The 20,747-nt window shown below is 44.9% G+C and overlaps 1 protein-coding gene across 4 annotated transcripts in view; it reads right to left on the bottom strand.

Annotated features, from left to right (window-relative positions):
- The window catches only part of LOC121004073 (agouti-signaling protein-like), a 316,124-nt gene that overhangs the window by 71,112 nt on the left and 224,265 nt on the right, over positions 1 to 20,747 (bottom strand). Inside the window, exon 1 of one of the 4 annotated variants that reach the window (XM_040436149.1) lies at positions 3,671 to 3,781. The exons of the other annotated variants lie outside the window; for them this stretch is intronic. The gene's annotated coding sequence lies outside the window, so the exon portion shown is untranslated. Of the gene's footprint in view, positions 1 to 3,670; positions 3,782 to 20,747 lie in introns of those variants that run through there. 4 annotated transcript variants of the gene reach the window in all.

The following is a 20,747-nucleotide window of genomic DNA, read 5'->3' as shown; positions in this document are numbered from 1 at the left end:
TCCAGTAAGGAGAGGCATAGGCGTGCAAGGCAAGCCAGAAAGATTCTGGTAGTGGGGTTTCAATTACTAGAGATAAAGGTAGGCAATCTGTCACAAAGATGTTGTTGAACAGTGTGTTGTGTTCCTGGTACTCGGAAGGGCTATTGAAGACCCAGTGGTTATGGTGTAGATTATGGAGGTAAGCAAGTAGCTCAACTGGTGTAGGAAGAAAGGGTTTGGGTTTCTGGAGAACTGGGCCAACTTCTCTGTCTGCCACAGGCTCTATGGTAGGTTTGGGCTGTACTTCAATGGGGAGGGTGCAACTGTATTGGGGGAGAAGATGGTTAGAACATTGGGGAAGTGTATACTGTGGAGACTGGAAAAAGGGGGAGCAATTACATTATAGGAGGAGATGGCACAGAATTTGACCTGGGACTAAATAATAGAACTGGGGTGGAATGGAAGAAAGGGAACAATTCATATGAATAAATCTAAAAGAAAACATAACCCAAAAGTACTTAATTGCATGTATAAAATTACAAATGCCAGGATCCTGGAAATTGGTGAACTAGAATAACAATATCTGAGGAAAAATAAAACATTTGGAATAACTGAGATATGGCTAGAAATATTTGCTATGACTGGACTGTTCACTTGGAGGGTTAGAGTCTATTTAGAAAGGTTTGTAAAAATCAGAAAGGGGGTAGGTGGGCCTATACATGGAGGGAAAAACAATAATACTATAGTAAATAGATGAGGAGGCAAATTATAATGAATTAGTAATTGTGGGGGCTTCAACTATTTGGGTATCAACTGGGAAACTAGATCCCTGTAAGTTTGACATCTATTGTTGGAAAACTGTTTGAAAGTTTTCTAACAGATGTCATCCTGGGGAATTCCTTTGAGAATATGTGTATAGTGCTGTATCAGCACAGGTTTATGAAGGCTCAGCCCTATCAAACTAATTTAATCAGTTTCTTTGAAGAGGTAAGTTCTAGAATGGACTGTGGTGAGTTTTTGATGGCATACATATATTTTGACTGTACAGTACATACTCAGATTGGGTGACTAGTGTGGTACCACAGGTGTCAGTATTGGGTCTTCTTCTCGTTAATATATTTCCCAATAAAAGTGGCAAATGAGGTTTAACACTGATAAATGTAAGGTTATGCACATGAGAAAGAAAAATACGCACATGTCACCAGTACATACTAAATAGAAAACCCCTGTGTAAAACCGACAAGGAATTTTAGTTGCTGATAAGCTTAAAGAGGACCTTTCATGTTTCTTTTTATTCAGTATGTTATTACTGAGCATCGGTACAGGGAGGAGGAGATGCCAGGGTTTCTCAATGGGCGTCTCCTTCAACCTGGCTGTGCTGCGATCCAATCACAGTGGAGAGTGTCACAGCTAGGGAGAAGGTGAGCACTATATCGAATATATTAATTTTTTTCGAATATTCGTAATATTCTAAAACAAGAATATATAGCAATATAGCGAATATTTGAAAAACAAATGTAGAACAATTTAGCTAATATAGTGCTATAATCTTCTTTGTCTAATAGTTGTAATTTTTTTCTCATCTAAAGTTCATATTGGAAAAAAATTTCAACTATTGAAAAAAAGATTATAGCACTATATTAGCTAAATTGCTATACATTCGTTTTTTTTCGAATATTGGCTGTATTGCTATATATTCTTGTTTTAGAATATTACGAATATTCGAAAAAACGAATATATTCGATATAGTGTTATGACTCATTGGCCGACAAGCAAGAAGCAGGGAGGAATCATGTTTTTGCTCGGCAATTGGAAAATTCGCATATTACGCGATCATTACTTTGTCGATTTTTCGAGTCGGGAGCCTGGCCATGTACGAGCTGAATGTCCACATCAGGTGGAACCCATGGACACGAACTGTGGCTTCCGTCAGTCATTATATGCCAGGAAGCTGTGTGCAGCGGGTATGCCAGAAAGTCTAAATCACTTGTGCCAGGTGGAAGTGGGAGACAGTCCAGCGGAGTCCCTGCTGGACTCAGGGAGTCTGGTGTCCCTAGTAAGGCCTCCCCTGGTACTGGTCGGGGTCATATGCATTCATAGGGACTTAAAAGACTATCCCACTGCCCTGGTGTCTCTAACCACGGGGGCCAGCAGGTGGACTCACGAAGAGGCAGTTGCCACAAAGTTACACTACGAACTTATAATAGGGAGAGACTTCTCGGTCTTCCCGGCACTGTGGCCTGCCTCGAGAGTGACTGATACACATGAGACAGGGGAAACCCCAGCAGTGTGGCCCTGCTCCAGGGGGACGCCAGAACCCTGGGAACCTGAGGCCGAAGGGCCAGAAGTAGGGGTGACCGCCACTTCGGTGGAAGAGAGGGAGACAACCCCATTGAGTGTAATGGTGGGAGACGTGGAGGACTTGCCACCAGGGCCTGAGCTGGCAACCTCAATATTTCCGGGGATAATTTTTGTACTGCCCAACACCGAGAGCCAACCCTTTCCCGAGCCTGGGAAAATGTATTGATAGTAGATGGTGAACCACAACAACCGGGGGCAGAGTCTGTGTTCCCCCGCTTTTTGGTTCATCAGGATATGTTGTATCGGGTAAACCAACTAACCAACTGCGGCGTGAACATATTGAACAGTTAGTGGTGCCCCAGGCTTATCGCAAACTCGTGTTAGAATTAGCACACCAACATGTTCTTAGGGGTCATCTGGGAATGCAAAAAACACAGGACCGGATATTACAACGGTTTTACTGGCCCAGTGTGTTTAGAGAGGTGGACGAATTATGTAAGTCTTGCCCGACCTGCCAGGTAACTAGCCCCCAGCACCTTTTCCGCAGTCCCTTGGTACCTCTCCCAATCATTGAGGTACCGTTTGAGCGAATCGCGATGGACCTCGTAGGCCCAGTTCCGAAGTCCGCTAGAGGACACCAACACATCTTGGTCGTCCTAGACTATGCCACTCGGTACCCGGATGCAGTGTCACTGCAACATACATCAGCTAAACTTATAGCTAAGGAGCTAATGGAAATGTTCTCCCGAGTCGGGCTACCTAAAGAGGTTCTGACTGACCAGGGGACCCCTTTTATGTCCAAGGTCATGAAGGTATTCTGTAAGTTGCTGCATATTAAACAGTTACGGACGTCCGTGTACCATCCGCAAACGGATGGTCTGGTTAAGAGGCTTAACAAAACAACAAAAACCATGTTAGAAAGGGTGGTGTCTAAAAATGGGAAGGACTGGGACCTTCTTCTGCCCTATCTCATGTTTGCTGTGCGAGAGGTGCCCCAGGCCCCCCCGGTCAGACCTGCGAGAGGATAGACAATGGCGCAGATAGACAGCGGCCAACTGACTACATAGAATGTCTCAATAATAGTTCAGTTTGTCCTCCCTCTCAGCGGGTGTAAAAAAGACTCCCATTTTGGACCGGTAGCGAAGGTCCAAGAAGGTGGAGAGCCAGAAGTCATCCCTCTGCTGAATGGTGACAATTCGGCTGTCACTACGCAAGCAAGTGATCATGCATCGGGCCATTTGTGCAAGTGACTCGGAAGGACTCCATCTCCACTGCATACTGCCACGGTGTGTCTGGGTCCTCTGCCTCCTCTTCCTCATCGCCCTATCGCTCCTCTGGCTAGTTATATTGACTATCATGAGTAAGTAAGAGTAAATCATCAATACATCACCAGATATTGTAGCATGACCCGTTGCTCACAGATTTGGGGATTCCAACAATCAGCACGGGGAAGAATCTGGGAACAGCGCAAGGCAAGTCTGCAGCATCTTCAACGAATCCCAAATTCCCAGTGAAACCCCCCTAATTTTATAAGCAAATATGATTTCATAAACTCATGATTGGGCATGCAAGTGTGTGATCATATTTACTTGATCATGCGCAGAGAGAAAAGTCTTATTATGAGAAAAGTATTATTATGAGAAAAGTATTATTATGAGAAAAATCACTTCATGTGTTCACGCACAATAACTTGTTTTCCTGACTTGTGACAATGCCTGAGAATCTTCTTTGTTTTCTTGAACTCCAGTACCCTCAGTACTTTTCCACTTATATACACAGCTATGCTAACTAAGGTTTTATGACTACTTGAGTGTCAATCACCATCATTCCACTCATTCTTATACATTCGTATCACATTTGTATCACAAGCACCCACTCAAAAAAATAAATAAATTGCTGCAGTAATCACACTTATTTTGAACCCCACAAAAACAAAAAGGATTTGTGTGACTATTGGGAAACAAAATGAAAGTATTTGCTTGCAGGTAGCTGCTTTTGAGGTGAACCTGCACTTCTGATATCAGGCACAGCCAGCCACAGGTCCTATCTCCTCTCTCCCTGTCTGCCAGCTGTTTCTCTCTATTGCACACAACACACACAATGCTCCTTTGGAATCCTAGACTCTTTCTACACTTTCCCTGTAAATAAGTCTCATTGCCATACGCGTTTCGAGGTTGCAAACCTCTTCTTCAGTGGCTATTATCAGAACAGCAGAACATTAATAGCCACTGAAGAAGAGGTTTGCAACCTCGAAACGCGTATAGCAATCTAACAACAAAATTATGGATGATACAATCTAAAAAGATACAGTGCGCTGTAATTTCAAATAGGTGACGTATTAAACCATGAGGGACGCCACGTGAGATGCCATCGAACACGTAACTTACATACGGAAGTGCCGACCTAGTGCAATACGTCAACCGGGCGTGAACCTACACCGGACCATCGGTGCCTGCACGGCAAAGGAAATCCACGCTGACTCGGCGTGCGGTCTGTTCAACCGAATAGCCACCGGGAGGTGGTGAACATACGGTAAAGAGACTGCTCTTTTTCACATATTTGCCTGCTATACTACATTCTCTTATTGATATGGTAATCACATCAAAGCAATAAGTGGTTATACACTTCACCAATAAAAACATAGGTGGTTATATACGTCACTACCGAGAACAAGATCTGGAGGACTTTTATACTTATACTTTTACTTTCTTATGTGGTTTATTCAACTATTCAATGTTTTCCATCAATCGATTATTTGATTAACTACTCGATTTATTGTTCGATTGTTCATTGATCAATTCTACCAATCGATTTATTATTCGATTTATTGTTCAACCATCTCAACAACATGAAATGATATGTTTTGAATGATATTTGTTTTTATAGTTTTATGTTGAATAAATTTACATTTTGATGCAGCCCCCTATGGTCTGAGTGCCTGTTCTACTTACATATTCCATGCATCCACTTCTTCATTTTCCTCTCTTTCTCGTCTTTGATGTTATTACTCTCCTTTTCTCTTCTCTTCCTTTTTACCATTTTCCTTTTTTTTTTCTCCTCTCAGTCCCTTACTCCCTCTTCCACCTGGTGCTCATTTGTTACATGAGGTGTTAACATTCTGGAAAAATTTCTAATATTTTATAGAGAAGGTCCAAATAATTTTATTGCAAGAAACTCTTTTTAACATGGGCTGCTTTCCAGCCCTGATGGACAGACATTATGCCAATTAGTAGCATACCCCCAACCCAGATTCTAAATAGCTACACAGAAATCATTACCTTATTCTTTATTAGCCGAACAGAAGGATTTAGAAGTTAGATACATATTTTAAAATTTGTCTGTTGACTCTGCAATGTTACCTGTTTCAACCTTATTACTGATTTGCTGAAGGTTTCATGTATCATCACCTGTATGCATCTTTGAGCTAGAACACACCTCTCATTCTCACAAGTGATGGCTTGTCACCAAACACTTCACTTTATCAACTTTAAATTTTGCACCTAGTCCCAGAGTGGATCTTCAATACAGTCTGAGCATTCCCCAGTTTATATCACTCTTGATCTTCCAAATTTGATTGAAATGGAGAAATAATTATAACGATAACATTGTTAAAAACGCAGTTTGCAAATCAGAGCTGATTTTCTAGGAAATTTATACCAAATCATTTCCCATCCAATGACAAGAACTCAAGAAGGAGGAGGTCCTTAGGGGGATTTTACAACAGAATGGTGACCATTTCAAAATAATGGTAGCGCAAATGATTAAACTCAAATTATTTGCGCTACAATGTTTTCAAATACAACTCTACTTACCCAGAAAGGATCAGTTTACTTAAGGAGAGGTTGAGAGGTCAATCTGAATAGGAACAAGCCCAGGGACATACTGTATGGCTTCAATAATAGATTTTACAAAAACTTTCTTACTCAGCTCAGTTTCTAATGAGGGACCGGGTCAATCACTCAATCACTGAGTCCAACATATTTGTGGCTGAAACACTGAAAGCATATATCTTAGTGGCTCCCAAGCCTAAGAAGGGTCCATCTCTCTGCTCCAGTTACGGGCCTATTTCATTAATCAATATTGCCTTTTTTGCTCTAGTGCATTAAAAATGATCCAAGGCCAAGGATAGTACAAGCAAAACATTACTACTCATTAAAGGGGTTCTCCAAGATTATAAAATGTCCCCTGATGTGCCGGGCACCCCACATGGAATATACTTACCCAGGTTCCTGCTCCCGGCGGGTAATGCTAGGGAGGTTCATCCCTGTCTCCACCTGCCATTGGCTGCTCCCCCCCGACACCGGATGTTTTTTTAATCCGTGTGCGGGCAGAAGCAGCAGTGGCGCTGCAGGGACCAGGAGCGGCGCCGGGAGCGGGAACCGGGGTAAGTATATTCCATGTGGGGTGCCCGGCAGATGAGGGGACATTTTATACACTTGGAAAACCCCTTTAACCATGCTCAGGGGAGACAACAGCCACCCTCTTTGATTTCTGTAGATGCAAAAAAGACCTTTGACAAAGTCAAACTGGACATTCTTATCTCACATACTAGTGTAGCTTGGATTGGGTACAAAGATGTTGGGAGGGATTTTTGCTCTTTGTAGCAGACCAACATCTCAAAGTTGAAATTAACATGATATTACCAGCCTTAGTTCAAATTTGAATGAAACGAAACAAGGCTGTTAGCTCTAGCCTCTATTTTATGGATCTGACCTGGGGGATCTGCCCTATACTACTGTATGCAAACAAATCAAGTGTAAATAGCCATTATATGAGGTCAACTTGCTTCTTTATATAACTTATCCTACTGTTTCTTTAACTTTTGTCATCAAAGAATTTAAATGATATCTGACATTCTTCCTAGATTTCTCTATTTCAGACAATTCCAATAAATAAATACTAGAATTCTTAATTCTACTGGCAAATATTAGAATTCTTAATTCTACTGGGAAATTCTAAAGGAAAATACACGGGCATCTGAGTCTCAAGACAGTATGGGTCAGCACAACAAGTAAGCACACAAGTCGTTCTACCAAAGAATTGAGTAATCTAATATATAAAGCTGAGTGTATGTGTGTATGTCCGCTAAAGGAATCCGCTCCGTCGCATTTACGATCACGAAATTTGGCACACAGGTACATCAGGTGTCTGGGAAGGGTTTAGACCGAGCTCTCTAGCACATACCGTTCCTGAGAAATTCCCCAAAAAATACATTAGCCAATAGAAGCCTGGTCACATGACCCTTATCAGCCAATAGAAGCTCGCAGGCCCTTAGTCTCCACATACACACAGTTTTACACCAGGTTTCCATAACAATCCAGCCATTTTTCTTCACTGCTGTAGGTCATATTTAAAGGGGCAGGGCACTGTGGATGACACTGTAAAGGGAGCAGAGTGCTGTGGAGGTCACAGTTCAGGGGGCAGGTAAAGTGGCCATTCAGGCCACCCTCAAAAGATAGTCTTAAAAACCCTGCCCCCAGGTCCTGCTAAGCCATGCCCCCGACCCGGTTAGGTCACGATCACTCCCACTCTGCAGCCTACAGTAATTAAAAAAATGAAGGTAAAAATCAACTTCTGTCAGCTGCAGGGGAGGGTGACTTTCTCCCTGCAGCTCATGCTCAGACAACACAGTGCTGTTGTCTGAGAGTGAGCTGTTCAAAAGGACATCCCTGTGTCCGTCCAGGCCCTGCGCAGGATGGAGGACAGGGAGTTTGAAAGCCGGACTGTCCAGCCTAAAACCGTACTTCTGGCCACCCTAGGGGCAGGCTGCTTTGGAGGTCACAGTTAAGGGGACAGTCTGCTATGGAGGTCAGTGTTAAAGGGCAGACTGCTGTTGAAGCCACTGTTAAGGGGACCGGGTGTTGTGGAAATCACTGTTAAGGAGATGGCGTACTGTAGAGGTCACTAATAAAGGAGCGGCCGCTGTGGAGGTCACTGTTAAAGTGGGGGGCTGCTGTGTAGGTCACTGTTAAAGAGGTGGGGTGCTGTGGAGGTCACTGTTAAAGGGCCGTGCTGCTGTTGAGGTCACTGTTAAGGGGGTGCGATGTTGTGGAGTTTACTGTTAAAGGGGTGGGCGCTGCGGATGTCTCTGTTAAGGGGCAGGGAACGGTGGAGGTCATAGTTAAGGGGACGGTCCGCTATGGAGGTCAGTGTTAAGGGGCGGGGTGCTGTAGAGGTTACTGTTAGGGAGGCGGGGTGTTGTGGAGGTCACATTTTAAGGGAACAGAGCTCTATAGAGGTCACTGTTAAGAGGGCGGGTTATTGTGGAAATCACTGTTAACGAGACGGGGTACTGTGGAGGTCCCTAATAAAGGGGCGGCCACTGTGGAGGTCACTGTTAAAGGGGAGGGTGCTGTTGATGTCACTGTTATCGTGGATACTGTTGATATCTTTAAACAACACACACAAACATTAAATGAAATATACCGGTGCAAAGCCGGGTCCTTCTGCTAGTAATAAATAAAGTTAAAGTTTTGCAATGGCAGATCTGAAAAATGTGCATCAGTCAATTCCTGTCTCTTTAAAAGCATAGACCACAGACAATTTTAGACCTAAAAAAAATCAGAAGAACGTTAAACAAATGTTTTTTACTTTCACATCCTTGTAGTTACATGAGGCCTTGTTTTTTAAGTGAATAGAAGTTTATCTTGTTGAAATGTCTATTTACCAGCACATTAACCTTTGTATGATATATTCAGCCAACCAATTGATTATCCATTAGTGTGTACAAACAAAGGATAATATAGGGAGGAAGCCATAGATGCTATATACCCATGTGCAGGGGTGTAGCTATAATTCCAAAATGTGATGGGGCCATCACCGCCTAGTCGCAGTGATGGGCAAACTGCGGCTCTCCAGCTGTAGAAATGGCCCGAATAGTTCGCCGGCGAATAGTTCCCGGCGAACATAGCTTGTTCGCGTTCGCCGCGCCAGGCGAACATATGCGATGTTCGGTCCGCCCCCTATACATCATCATTGAGTAAACTTTGACCCTGTACCTCACAGTCAGCAGACACATTCCAGCCAATCAGCAGCAGACCCTCCCTCCCAGACCCTCCCACCTCCCGGACAGCATCCATTTTAGATTCATTCGGAATCTGCATTCTCAGTGAGAGGAGGGACAGTGCTGCTGCTGCTGATTCAATAGGGAAAGCGTTAGCTAGGGCATTGTTCTGTGTTGACAGACTCATCTGCTGTAAGGACAGCGTCCTGACAGCACCCCAAAAAGCCCTTTTCAGGGCTGGTACATCAGTCTGCTTTTTTTTAATATATATACATATATTGCAGTTGCCTGCCCGTGTGTGAGAGGAGGGACAGTGCTGCTGCTGCTGATTCAATAGGGAAAGCGTTAGCTAGGGCAGTGTTCTGTGTCCACAGACTCATCTGCTGTACGGACAGCATCCTGACAGCATCCCAAAAAGCCCTTTTCAGGGCTGGTACATCAGTCTGATTTTTTTTTATATATACATATATTGCAGTTGCCTGCCCGTGTGTTAGAGGCTGCAGGCTCAGTCACAGACAGTACTGTGTGCACACCATTCATACAGGGTGTGACAGAAAATACCTCGCAGATAAAAAAAATTATATTTAATATTTTTCTGTGATCTAATCCCATTTGCAAGCCCGTGTGTGTCAGGCCCACACAGACTGTATTGTGTCCGCTGGCTAGTGGCTACACCTCCACTTATACCGTTACAGGGTGTCATTTACTCACAAATACCTCGCAGATAAAAAAAAATTCTATTTAATTTTTTTCTGTGATCTAATCCCATTTGCAAGCCCGTGTGTGTCAGGCCCACACAGACTGTATTGTGTTCGCTGGCTAGTGGCTAGACCTCAACTTATACCGTTACAGGGTGTCATTTACTCACAAATACCTTGCAGATAAAAAAAAATTCTATTAAATTTTTTTCTGTGATCTAATCCCATTTGCAAGCCCGTGTGTGTCAGGCCCACACAGACTGTATTGTGGCCACTGGCTAGTGGCTAGACCTCCACTTATACCGTTACAGGGTGTCATTTACTCACAAATACCTTGCAGATAAAAAAAAATTCTATTTAATTTTTTTCTGTGATCTAATCCCATTTGCAAGCCCGTGTGTGTCAGGCCCACACAGACTGTATTGTGTCCGCTGGCTAGTGGCTAGACCTCCACTTATACCGTTACAGGGTGTCATTTACTCACAAATACCTCGCAGATAAAAAAAAATTCTATAAATTTTTTTTCTGTGATCTAATCCTATTTGCAAGCCCGTGTGTGTCAGGCCCACACAGACTGTATTGTGGCCACTGGCTAGTGGCTGGACCTCCACTTATACCGTTACAGGGTGTCATTTACTCACAAATACCTCGCAGATAAAAAAAAATTATATTTAATTTTTTTCTGTGATCTAATCCCATTTGCAAGCCCGTGTGTGTCAGGCCCACACAGACTGTATTGTGGCCACTGGCTAGTGGCTAGACCTCCACTTATACCGTTACAGGGTGTCATTTACTCACAAATACCTCGCAGATAAAAAAAAATTCTATAAAATTTTTTTCTGTGATCTAATCCTATTTGCAAGCCCGTGTGTGTCAGGCCCACACAGACTGTATTGTGGCCACTGGCTAGTGGCTAGACCTCCACTTATACCGTTACAGGGTGTCATTTACTCACAAATACCTCGCAGATAAAAAAAAATTCTATGAAATTTTTTTCTGTGATCTAATCCTATTTGCAAGCCCGTGTGTGTCAGGCCCACACAGACTGTATTGTGGCCACTGGCTAGTGGCTGGACCTCCACTTATACCGTTACAGGGTGTCATTTACTCACAAATACCTCGCAGATAAAAAAAAAATCTATTACATTTTTTTCTGTGATCTAATCCCATTTGCAAGCCCGTGTGTGTCAGGCCCACACAGACTGTATTGTGGCCACTGGCTAGTGGCTAGACCTCCACTTATACCGTTACAGGGTGTCATTTACTCACAAATACCTCGCAGATAAAAAAAAATTATATTTAATTTTTTTCTGTGATCTAATCCCATTTGCAAGCCCGTGTGTGTCAGGCCCACACAGACTGTATTGTGGCCACTGGCTAGTGGCTAGACCTCCACTTATACCGTTACAGGGTGTCATTTACTCACAAATACCTCGCAGATAAAAAAAAATTCTATAAATTTTTTTTCTGTGATCTAATCCTATTTGCAAGCCCGTGTGTGTCAGGCCCACACAGACTGTATTGTGGCCACTGGCTAGTGGCTGGACCTCCACTTATACCGTTACAGGGTGTCATTTACTCACAAATACCTCGCAGATAAAAAAATATTCTATTAAATTTTTTTCTGTGATCTAATCCCATTTGCAAGCCCGTGTGTGTCAGGCCCACACAGACTGTATTGTGGCCACTGGCTAGTGGCTAGACCTCCACTTATACCGTTACAGGGTGTCATTTACTCACAAATACCTCGCAGATAAAAAAAAATTATATTTAATTTTTTTCTGTGATCTAATCCCATTTGCAAGCCCGTGTGTGTCAGGCCCACACAGACTGTATTGTGGCCACTGGCTAGCGGCTAGACCTCCACTTATACCGTTACAGGGTGTCATTTACTCACAAATACCTCGCAGATAAAAAAAAATTCTATTTAAGTTTTTTCTCTGATCTAATCCCATTTGCAAGCCCGTGTGTGTCAGGCCCACACAGACTGTACTGTGGCCACTGGCTAGTGGCTAGACTTCCACTTATACTGTTACAGGGTGTCATTCACTCGCAAATACCTCGTAGATAAATAAAAATTCTATTTAATATTTTTCTGTGATATAATCGAAGTTGCAAGCCAGTGTGTGTCAGGCCCACACAGACTGTACTGTGCCCACTGCCCACCACTTATATAGGGTGGCACAGTACCTTGCACGCATAGTAACACTTATCTAATAAAAAATGACAGGCAGAGGCAGGCCACGCCGCAGGGGCCGTCGTGTTCGCGGTGCTGTGATTTCCACTGGCCCTGGAATAATGCCCAGTGTTCAGAGGCCACGTACCCTGAACTCAAAAAATTCTGAGAAAATAGTTGACTGGCTTACACAGTACACCCAATCTTCAACAGCTTCCGCTAAGAACCTTGACGCACCATCCTCCTCCAGCTCAGCTTTGGTCACCACTCTCCCGCCCGCCGCCACCACCACCCTTACCACCACAGCCACCACAGCCGCTTCACTTGATCCCTCAGAGGAGTTATTTACACATCAGTTGGATGAAATTAGTGATGCGCAACCATTATTGCCAGGGGATGTAGATAACAGGGATATGTCTCAGTAAGGCAGCATTACACACATGGACGTACAGTGTGATGATGATGATGATGATGTTGTACCCGCTGCTGCTTCCTTTGCTGAGGTGTCAGATACAAGTGAAGCGGTTGATGATGACGATGTGTCCGTGGATGCCACGTGGGTGCCTGCTCGAAGAGAAGCAGAAGAGAGGGAAAGTTCAGAAGGGGAGACAGAGAGAAGGAGGAGACGAGTTGGAAGCAGGAGGAGGTCGTCGCAAGGAGCTAGTGGCACAATCAGACAGCATGTATCGGCACCCGGGGTCAGCCAGACAGCACGTCAATCAACACATGCTGTTGCCACCACCAGAATGCCGTCATTGCAAAGCTCAGCAGTGTGGCATTTTTTGTGTGTGTCTGCCTCTGACAACAGCGATGCCATTTGCAACCTGTGCCAAAAGAAACTGAGTTGTGGGAAATCCAACACCCACCTAGGTACAACTGCTTTGCGAAGGCACATGACCGCACATCACAAACGCCTATGGGATCAACACATGATGACGAGTAGAAGCAGCACACAACCTCAAAGCCACCATCCTCCTCCTGGTCCAGCATCTTCAGCCACGTCAACCACTGCTGTCCTCCTTGCCCCCTCTCAACCACCCGCCACTCCGCCTCTCACCTTCAGCAGTTCCATCCCATCTGCCCACAGTCAGGTGTCTGTAAAGGAAATGTTTGAGCGTAGGAAGCCAATGTCCCAGAGTCACCCCCTTGCCCGGCGTCTGACAGCTGGCTTGACGGAACTCTTAGCCCACCAGCTTTTACCATACCAGCTGGTGGAGTCTGAGGCCTTCAAAAAATTTGTCGCTATTGGGACACCACAGTGGAAGGTACCCGGACGAAATTCTTTTTCAAAAAAGGCAATCCCAAACCTCTACTCAGTGATTGAAAAGGAAGTCATAGCATCTCTGGCATACAGTGTTGGGGCAAGGGTCCATCTGACCACTGATACCTGGTCTTCAAAGCACGGTCAGGGCAGGTATATCACCTACACTGCGCATTGGGTCAACCTGCTGACGGCTGACAAGCATGGAATACGTGGCTCTGCAGCGGAGTTGGTGACACCGCCACGACTTGCAGGCAGGCCTACTGCCACCTCCTCTACTCCTCCTACTCCATCCTCTTCCATAACCTCCTCGGCTGAGTCCTCTTCTGCTGCGGCGTCTGGCTGCACATCAACTGAATCCCCCCAGCTCCCCAGGGGCTATTCCACATCCCGGATACGACAGTGTCACTCTGTCTTGGGGTTGACTTGCCTGAAAGCAGAGAGCCACACTGGACCAGCACTCCAGTCCGCCCTGAACGTACAGGTGGATCAGTGGCTGACCCCGCACCAACTGGAGATCGGCAAAGTGGTGTGTGACAATGGAAGCAATTTGTTGGCGGCATTGAATTTGGGCAAGTTGTCACATGTGCCGTGCATGGCACACGTGTTGAATCTCATCGTACAACGCTTTGTGTCTAAGTACCCAGGCTTACAGGACGTCCTCAAGCAGGCCAGGAAGGTGTGTGGCCATTTCAGGCGTTCCTACACGGCCATGGCGCACTTTTCAGACATTCAGCGCCGAAACAACATGCCAGTGAGGCGCTTGATTTGCGACAGCCCGACACGTTGGAATTCAACACTCCTAATGTTCGACCGCCTGCTCCAACAAGAAAAAGCCGTCAACGAGTATTTGTATGACCGGGGTGCTAGGACAGCCTCTGTGGAGCTGGGATTTTTTTTGCCACGTTACTGGACGCTCATGCGCAATGCCTGTAGGCTCATGCATCCTTTTGAGGAGGTGACAAACCTAGTCAGTCGCACCGAAGGCACCATCAGCGACCTCATCCCATTTGTTTTCTTCCTGGAGCGTGCCCTGCGAAGAGTGCTGGATCAAGCTGTAGATGAGCGTGAAGAGGAAGAGTTGTGGTCACCATCACCACCAGAAACAGCCTTGTCATCATCGCTTGCTGGACCTGCGGCAACGCTGGAAGAGGAGTGTGAGGAAGAGGAGTCAGAGGAGGAATGTGGCTTTGAGGAGGAGGAAGACCAACCACAGCAGGCATCCCAGGGTGCTCGTTGTTGTCACCTATCTGGGACCCGTGGTGTTGTACGTGGCTGGGGTGAAGAACAGACTGTCAATGACATCAGTGAGGACGAGGAACGGGAAATGAGTAGCTCGGCATCCAACCTTGTGCAAATGGGGTCTTTCATGCTGTCATGTCTGTTGAGGGACCCTCGTATAAAAACGATGAAGGAGAACGACCTGTACTGGATGGCCACGCTACTAGACCCCCGGTATAAGCAGAAAGTGGCGGAAATGTTACCAACTTACCGAAAGTCAGAAAGGATGCAGCAGTTCAAAACAAAATAAAAAAATATGCTTTACACAGCTTATAAGGGGGATGTCAGAGCACAACGGGAATCTAACAGGGGAAGAGGTGAAAGTAATCCTCCTCCTACCACGACCACGGCGGCAAGGACAGGACGCTTTACAGATGTGTTGTTGATGGAGGACATGCAGAGCTTTTTCAGTCCTACGCATCGCCACAGCCCTTCGGGATCCAGCCTTAGAGAACGACTCGACCGACAGGTAGCAGACTACCTCGCCTTAACTGCAGATATCGACTCTCTGAGGAGCGATGAACCCCTTGACTACTGGGTGTGCAGGCTTGACCTGTGGCCTGAGCTATCCCAGTTTGCGATAGAACTTCTGGCCTGCCCCGCTTCAAGTGTCCTGTCAGAAAGGACCTTCAGTGCAGCAGGAGGCATTGTCACTGACAAAAGAAGTCGCCTCGGTCAAAAAAGTATTGATTACCTCACCTTCATTAAGATGAATGAGGCATGGATCCCGAAGGGACTACAGAAAATACCACTCATATCCGGTGGGGCAGTAAATTGCACGGTGCAGACGCAGTGACCGTGGCGCGGATTCAAACAAAAGGGAGGGAGCCAGCATTTTTTTAACCATCTCCCCGTTCGAAAAATCTATTTAATAATTTGACCCCAGATTGGGGACGTAACAGGGATTAAACTGATTAGAATAGTACTACAGAAAATACCACTCATATCCGGTGGGGCAGTAAATTGCATGGTGCAGACGCAGTGACCGTGGCGTGGATTCAAACAAAGGGGAGGGAGCCAGCATTTTTTTAACCATCTCCCCGTTCGAAAAATCTATTTAATAAATTGACTCCAGATTGGGTACGTAACAGGGATTAAACTGATGAGAAGAGAGAACTACAGAAAATACCACTCATATCGGGTGGGGCAGTAAATTGCACGGCACAGACACAGTGACCGTGGATTCAAACAAAGGGGAGGGAGCCAGCGTTTTTTTAACCATCTCCCCGTTCAAAAAATCGATTCAATTCACCTTTCCGGGACCCTTGGTGTTTTACGTGGCTGGGTGGAGGAAGAAACCTTCAATGACATCAACGGGACATGGCTAGCTTGGTATCCAACCTTCAACAAATAGGGAGTTTGCGGTTGGGCAAATGGACTGTTTGCGGTGCATTAAAAGGGGAGTTTGGTCTGTCAATGTCTGTGAAGCGGGCGTAACCCTTACACTACCTGATCGATACAACATCATACCTGATCATATACACACACTGGACGTTTTAAACCATGTTGTTCAAAAAAAAATTGGATTGTTAGGTGATTTATGCCCTTTATGGATTAAAATTCAACTCTGCGTCAACTACATAATTTTCCATGGGAGTTTTGCCATGGATCCCCCTCCGGCATGCCACAGTCCAGGTGTTAGTCCCCTTGAAACAACTTTTCCATCACTACTGTGGCTAGAAAGAGTCCCTGTGGGTTTTAAAATTCGCCTGCCTATTGAAGTCTATGGCGGTTCGCCCGGTTCGCCCGTTCGCGAACATTTGCAGAAATTTGCGTTCGGCGTTCGCAAACGGAAAATTTTATGTTCGCGACATCACTATCCAGCTGTTGTAAAACTACAAATCCCATCATGCCCTGCTGTAGGCAGACTGGGCATACTGGGAGTTGTAGTTTTACAACAGCTGGAGAGCCGCAGTTTGCCCATCCCCGGCCTAGTGTAATAGCATCAGCGGCGTAGCTAAAGGCTCATGGGCCCTGGTGCAAGAGTTCAGCTTGGGCCCCCCTTCCCTCAAACCTTCGTGCTGCATGAGGCAAAAATTGAAACTGCACCCCCAGACCTCCATACCAAATTCTTAACCTAACCCCTTCTGTCCAGCCAGTGGTGTAACTTGCATACACTTTCTTTAATACCAGTGTCTTCTTTTGTGGCACAAGGGTCTTTGGGCCCCTCAGGCTCCTGGGCCCAGTAGCGACTGCTACCTCTGCACCCCCTATAGCTACGCCCCTGAATAGCATCATAAATCAAAAAGTCACCATATTGTTATTCTCCACAAAATGTACAATTTTATTGTATCTGATTGGGCCCCCGACCTCTGCCCCATGGCAAGTGCTATGACTCCTATGGCTACAGTTACGCCCAAGCCCATGTGTCAGATGATTATAAAAGATGGGTATAGTAATCCTGTTACGTACTAAGATAATGTCTATTAACTGACTTAGAAAGGAGGTAAACGGCAGCACATACCAGATTTAACTAACCACATAGGTCTGGAATGAATCAAATGTGAAGTAGTTAATGAGTTAGTGATGGCAACCCGCCATGCCGACAATACAAAACACTCCTCAAGTGCAGTCCTGGCACAGCTGGGCAGCATCAAAAGACATGTGAACATGTGTGCCTGCTGACGTCTATTGATACTGTCCAGGTGTCCCATGCTGGCAGTTGTGAAGAAGTCCAGGCACTTTAGAGAGCCCCATTGCCTGTATATGTATGTTTATATGCTTCTATATATGTGTATGCGTGTCTATATGTTTCTACTGTGGTGTTTGAATGTTTGTGAATACGTCAGAGTTTTCTATATTTCTGTATAAATTTGACATAAAACGGCATCAGGTTTTACACAGGTCCTAGAAGCAGATAAAGATAACCAAATCAGACAAATGAGTCAAAAATATTAGACTTGTAAGGAAATTGTGAACCTTTGCTTTCAATATCTGGTGTGCCCCCTTGTCCAACAAAACATTCCTGGTACTTTTTGGTTAGTTAGACGATTCCTCCATGAAAAAAAAAAATGCTTTCTCACATGAACCGCTCGCTTCAGGGCCTTCCACAACATTTCTATTGGATTAATGGACCACTGCCATCAAAAATGAAAAATCAGCCATCACTTGGTATTTATATGCATTCCCTACTTTTACTTTGTTTAGGATTTCTACTCCATTTTATTTCCGGTTGTTATGTATTTTATAACACAAAGGTAAAAAGTTCCATAGGCTGCGCTCACCTGATCAGTCTTGCGATGGAAGCACGGACTGTTCTTGGAAAAGGCACCAGTTAGGACTATGTAAAAATAAGACGGGATGTCCAGCTTTCAAAAAAGACGTAGTTCTTTATTTCAATATCACACAGAATAAAAAATCCAAAAATATGTAATATGAGCAAAGATCAATAATGCAGGATTAGATCATGTTTACGATTCAATCCCTCTGGAACTCGAGAACCCATGCGAAAGATCCAACAGGACTCCCTATTCAGGAGCTTTCGCTTGTAGTCCCCACCTCTTGCAGGAGGATTAACCCTTTCTAGGGCCTGAACTTGGAAACCTGCGGTATCACCCTGGTGAGAAACCGCGAAATGTAGACTAGCTGCTGAAACATTTCTCACTCTGGTGTATGGAATGTCTGAAAAGTGTTTGCAAATTCTTACTTTTAAGCTATTGTTTGTACATCCAACATATTGCAAACTGCATATGTATTTTATACTTTGCAGCGTCAAATCGCTGCCATCTCCATGACACCAAGGCTAGTTAAACTGTATAGCAATTACTTCTCAGTAGTGATGGACGAACATCTGCCGGGACGGTTCGCGAATGCTATCGCGCAAACGCAATCAAATGTTTGCGAACTGCAAGTTTGTGGCGGGTCCCATTCTTTTTAATGGCAGGCGAACCTGAAAAACCTTCAGCTCATATTTGCAGCCAAGAAATAATTACTAGAAGTGCACAAATAGTCCCACAGCATGTACAGCGACATACCAGATGTATTATACGAATTTGCGATCTCCATTCATTATTTTTTTCAATGCGAAATATCGGCAATATAATTTTCGTGTACGCGCATGCGCAAATGCACTATACAGTACCCAATTGCACTATAAAGAAAGTATATTGGTATATAACACCCCGCTTCAATCAGTTTTTTTGGGGGGGCGACTGGTATATCACACCAGTAGAAATTATTTGTTCAAATAACGCTTGTCCCTCTATATACCTGCAGTATCGCAGCAGAACCGCACACAACTGCCGCACAATACAAATGCACTGTAAAATACTTTCTAACATAGAAAGTATATTATAACATTGTGCAAGGAAGACAATCCATTATAATATACATAAAGATAAAACGTAACCTTTAATAATTTTACTATGAGGGTCCATTCACACGTCCATAAGTGTTTTGCGGATCCGCAAAATACGGACACCGGCAATGTGCATTCCGCAATTTGTGGACCGCACATCGCTGCCACTATAATAGAAAATGCCTAATCTTGTCTGCAATTGCGGACAAGAATAGGACATGGTCTATTTTTTTGCGGAAACGGAAGCACAGATGCGGATGTGGATCCGCAAATGCGGATGCGGACAGCACATTCCGGCCCTATTGAAAATGAATGGGTCTGCACCCGTTCCGTAAAATTGCGGAACGGGTGCGGACCCATTTTGCGGACGTGTGAATAGAAAAGATATCCCTTAAATGAAAATAAATTAAATTATTAAAGTTAAGCAAAAAGCATAGATGTGGTAGGCAATAACAAGTGCTCGGCGGCACTAAATCAGGTGCTCAGCAGCACCAAATCAGAAACCATATGTCCTACCACAATCTGGGGGTTCCAGTGCACATCCATGAATCCCGGAGGGAAAGCAAAAAACATCTATCCCTGGGCTAGATGATGATGTGGTATTGAAGGACAGGGTGGGCAAAGAACTGTCCCTGATATTGCCCTACAGGAGGGTGCTATTCTGGCCCTGATAGCCTAACCACAGACCACCCGCCCTGATAAGGGCGACCCCGTCCGGAACCTTACCCTATATAAAAATGGCCCTAGTAAGCCCTTAGCCCTTGACTTCCAGGTGATCACTATATAGATCTATGTGTTTTTGACTCATTATAAAAGTATATTATAAGTATATCGCACCCCTCTGTGTATCACACATATCGATAGCACACCTATACTAGTCCTTAAAATGACTTTTGTGGCCCTATTAGCTAGCGTTTGGTGTCCCTAACAGCCTGTCCCTGCTCCACACAGCAACTTCTCCCTACACTGGCAAGACTGAATGTAAAATGGCGGCCAGAGCAGGTTTATTTATAAGGTAGGGGGTATGTCCATGTGCTGAAATGTCTCAATTGGCTGTCCTGTACCACCTGATTGATGTGTCATGGGTTAAAGTTCTTCACAATGTAAAAGAATATGGCGGGCGCGAATTTCTCCATATGTTCGCATGTTCGGTGAATCGCAAACACGCAAAGTTCGCCGCGAAACGACCGCCGGGTGAACCACAAGGCCATCTCTACTTCTCAGTACTTAGAGGTCAGAGGGTGCACACAAATAAGCCCCTCCCACAGAGGTGAAAATGTTAACTGGTAGTTAGAAATTGACGCATCATGGAGCCTGAGAGACATAAACCTGAGGTAATTTTACAGCTTTACTTTATTGAAGCCCCATTAGTACTGGTATCCTGTTAGCTTACTGTGTATATTTCTTATGTTGACTGTAAAGGGGCTCAGTGTTATGCAAGCGGGTGTGGACCCACTGCACCAGTGACTGGCTATACCCTGGAGGGACGTGACTAATCAACTACCTGGTCTACCTGGTACAACTCCAGCGTAGTCGCCGGGTCAGTGGCAGCTGACCAGGGCGTCAGAGATACCTGTACAAGCACCAAGGGGAAAGACGCAGTCAGGAAGTGCAGGGTCAGGGCAGGCAGCGATCAAGCAAAGTCCATCAATGTCCAAGGTCAGAGGCAAGCGGCAAACAAGCAAAATACTTTAAATCGAGAAGCAGGGTCCGTTACACAGAAACTTCCAAACACCTTCACACAAGGGACT

This window comes from Bufo bufo, chromosome 6 (assembly GCF_905171765.1).
Source record: "Bufo bufo chromosome 6, aBufBuf1.1, whole genome shotgun sequence".
NCBI classification, from domain to species: Eukaryota; Metazoa; Chordata; class Amphibia; order Anura; family Bufonidae; genus Bufo; species Bufo bufo.
The sequence above is the reverse complement of the archived record's forward strand: the minus strand, read 5'-3'. Positions and strand labels throughout refer to the sequence as shown.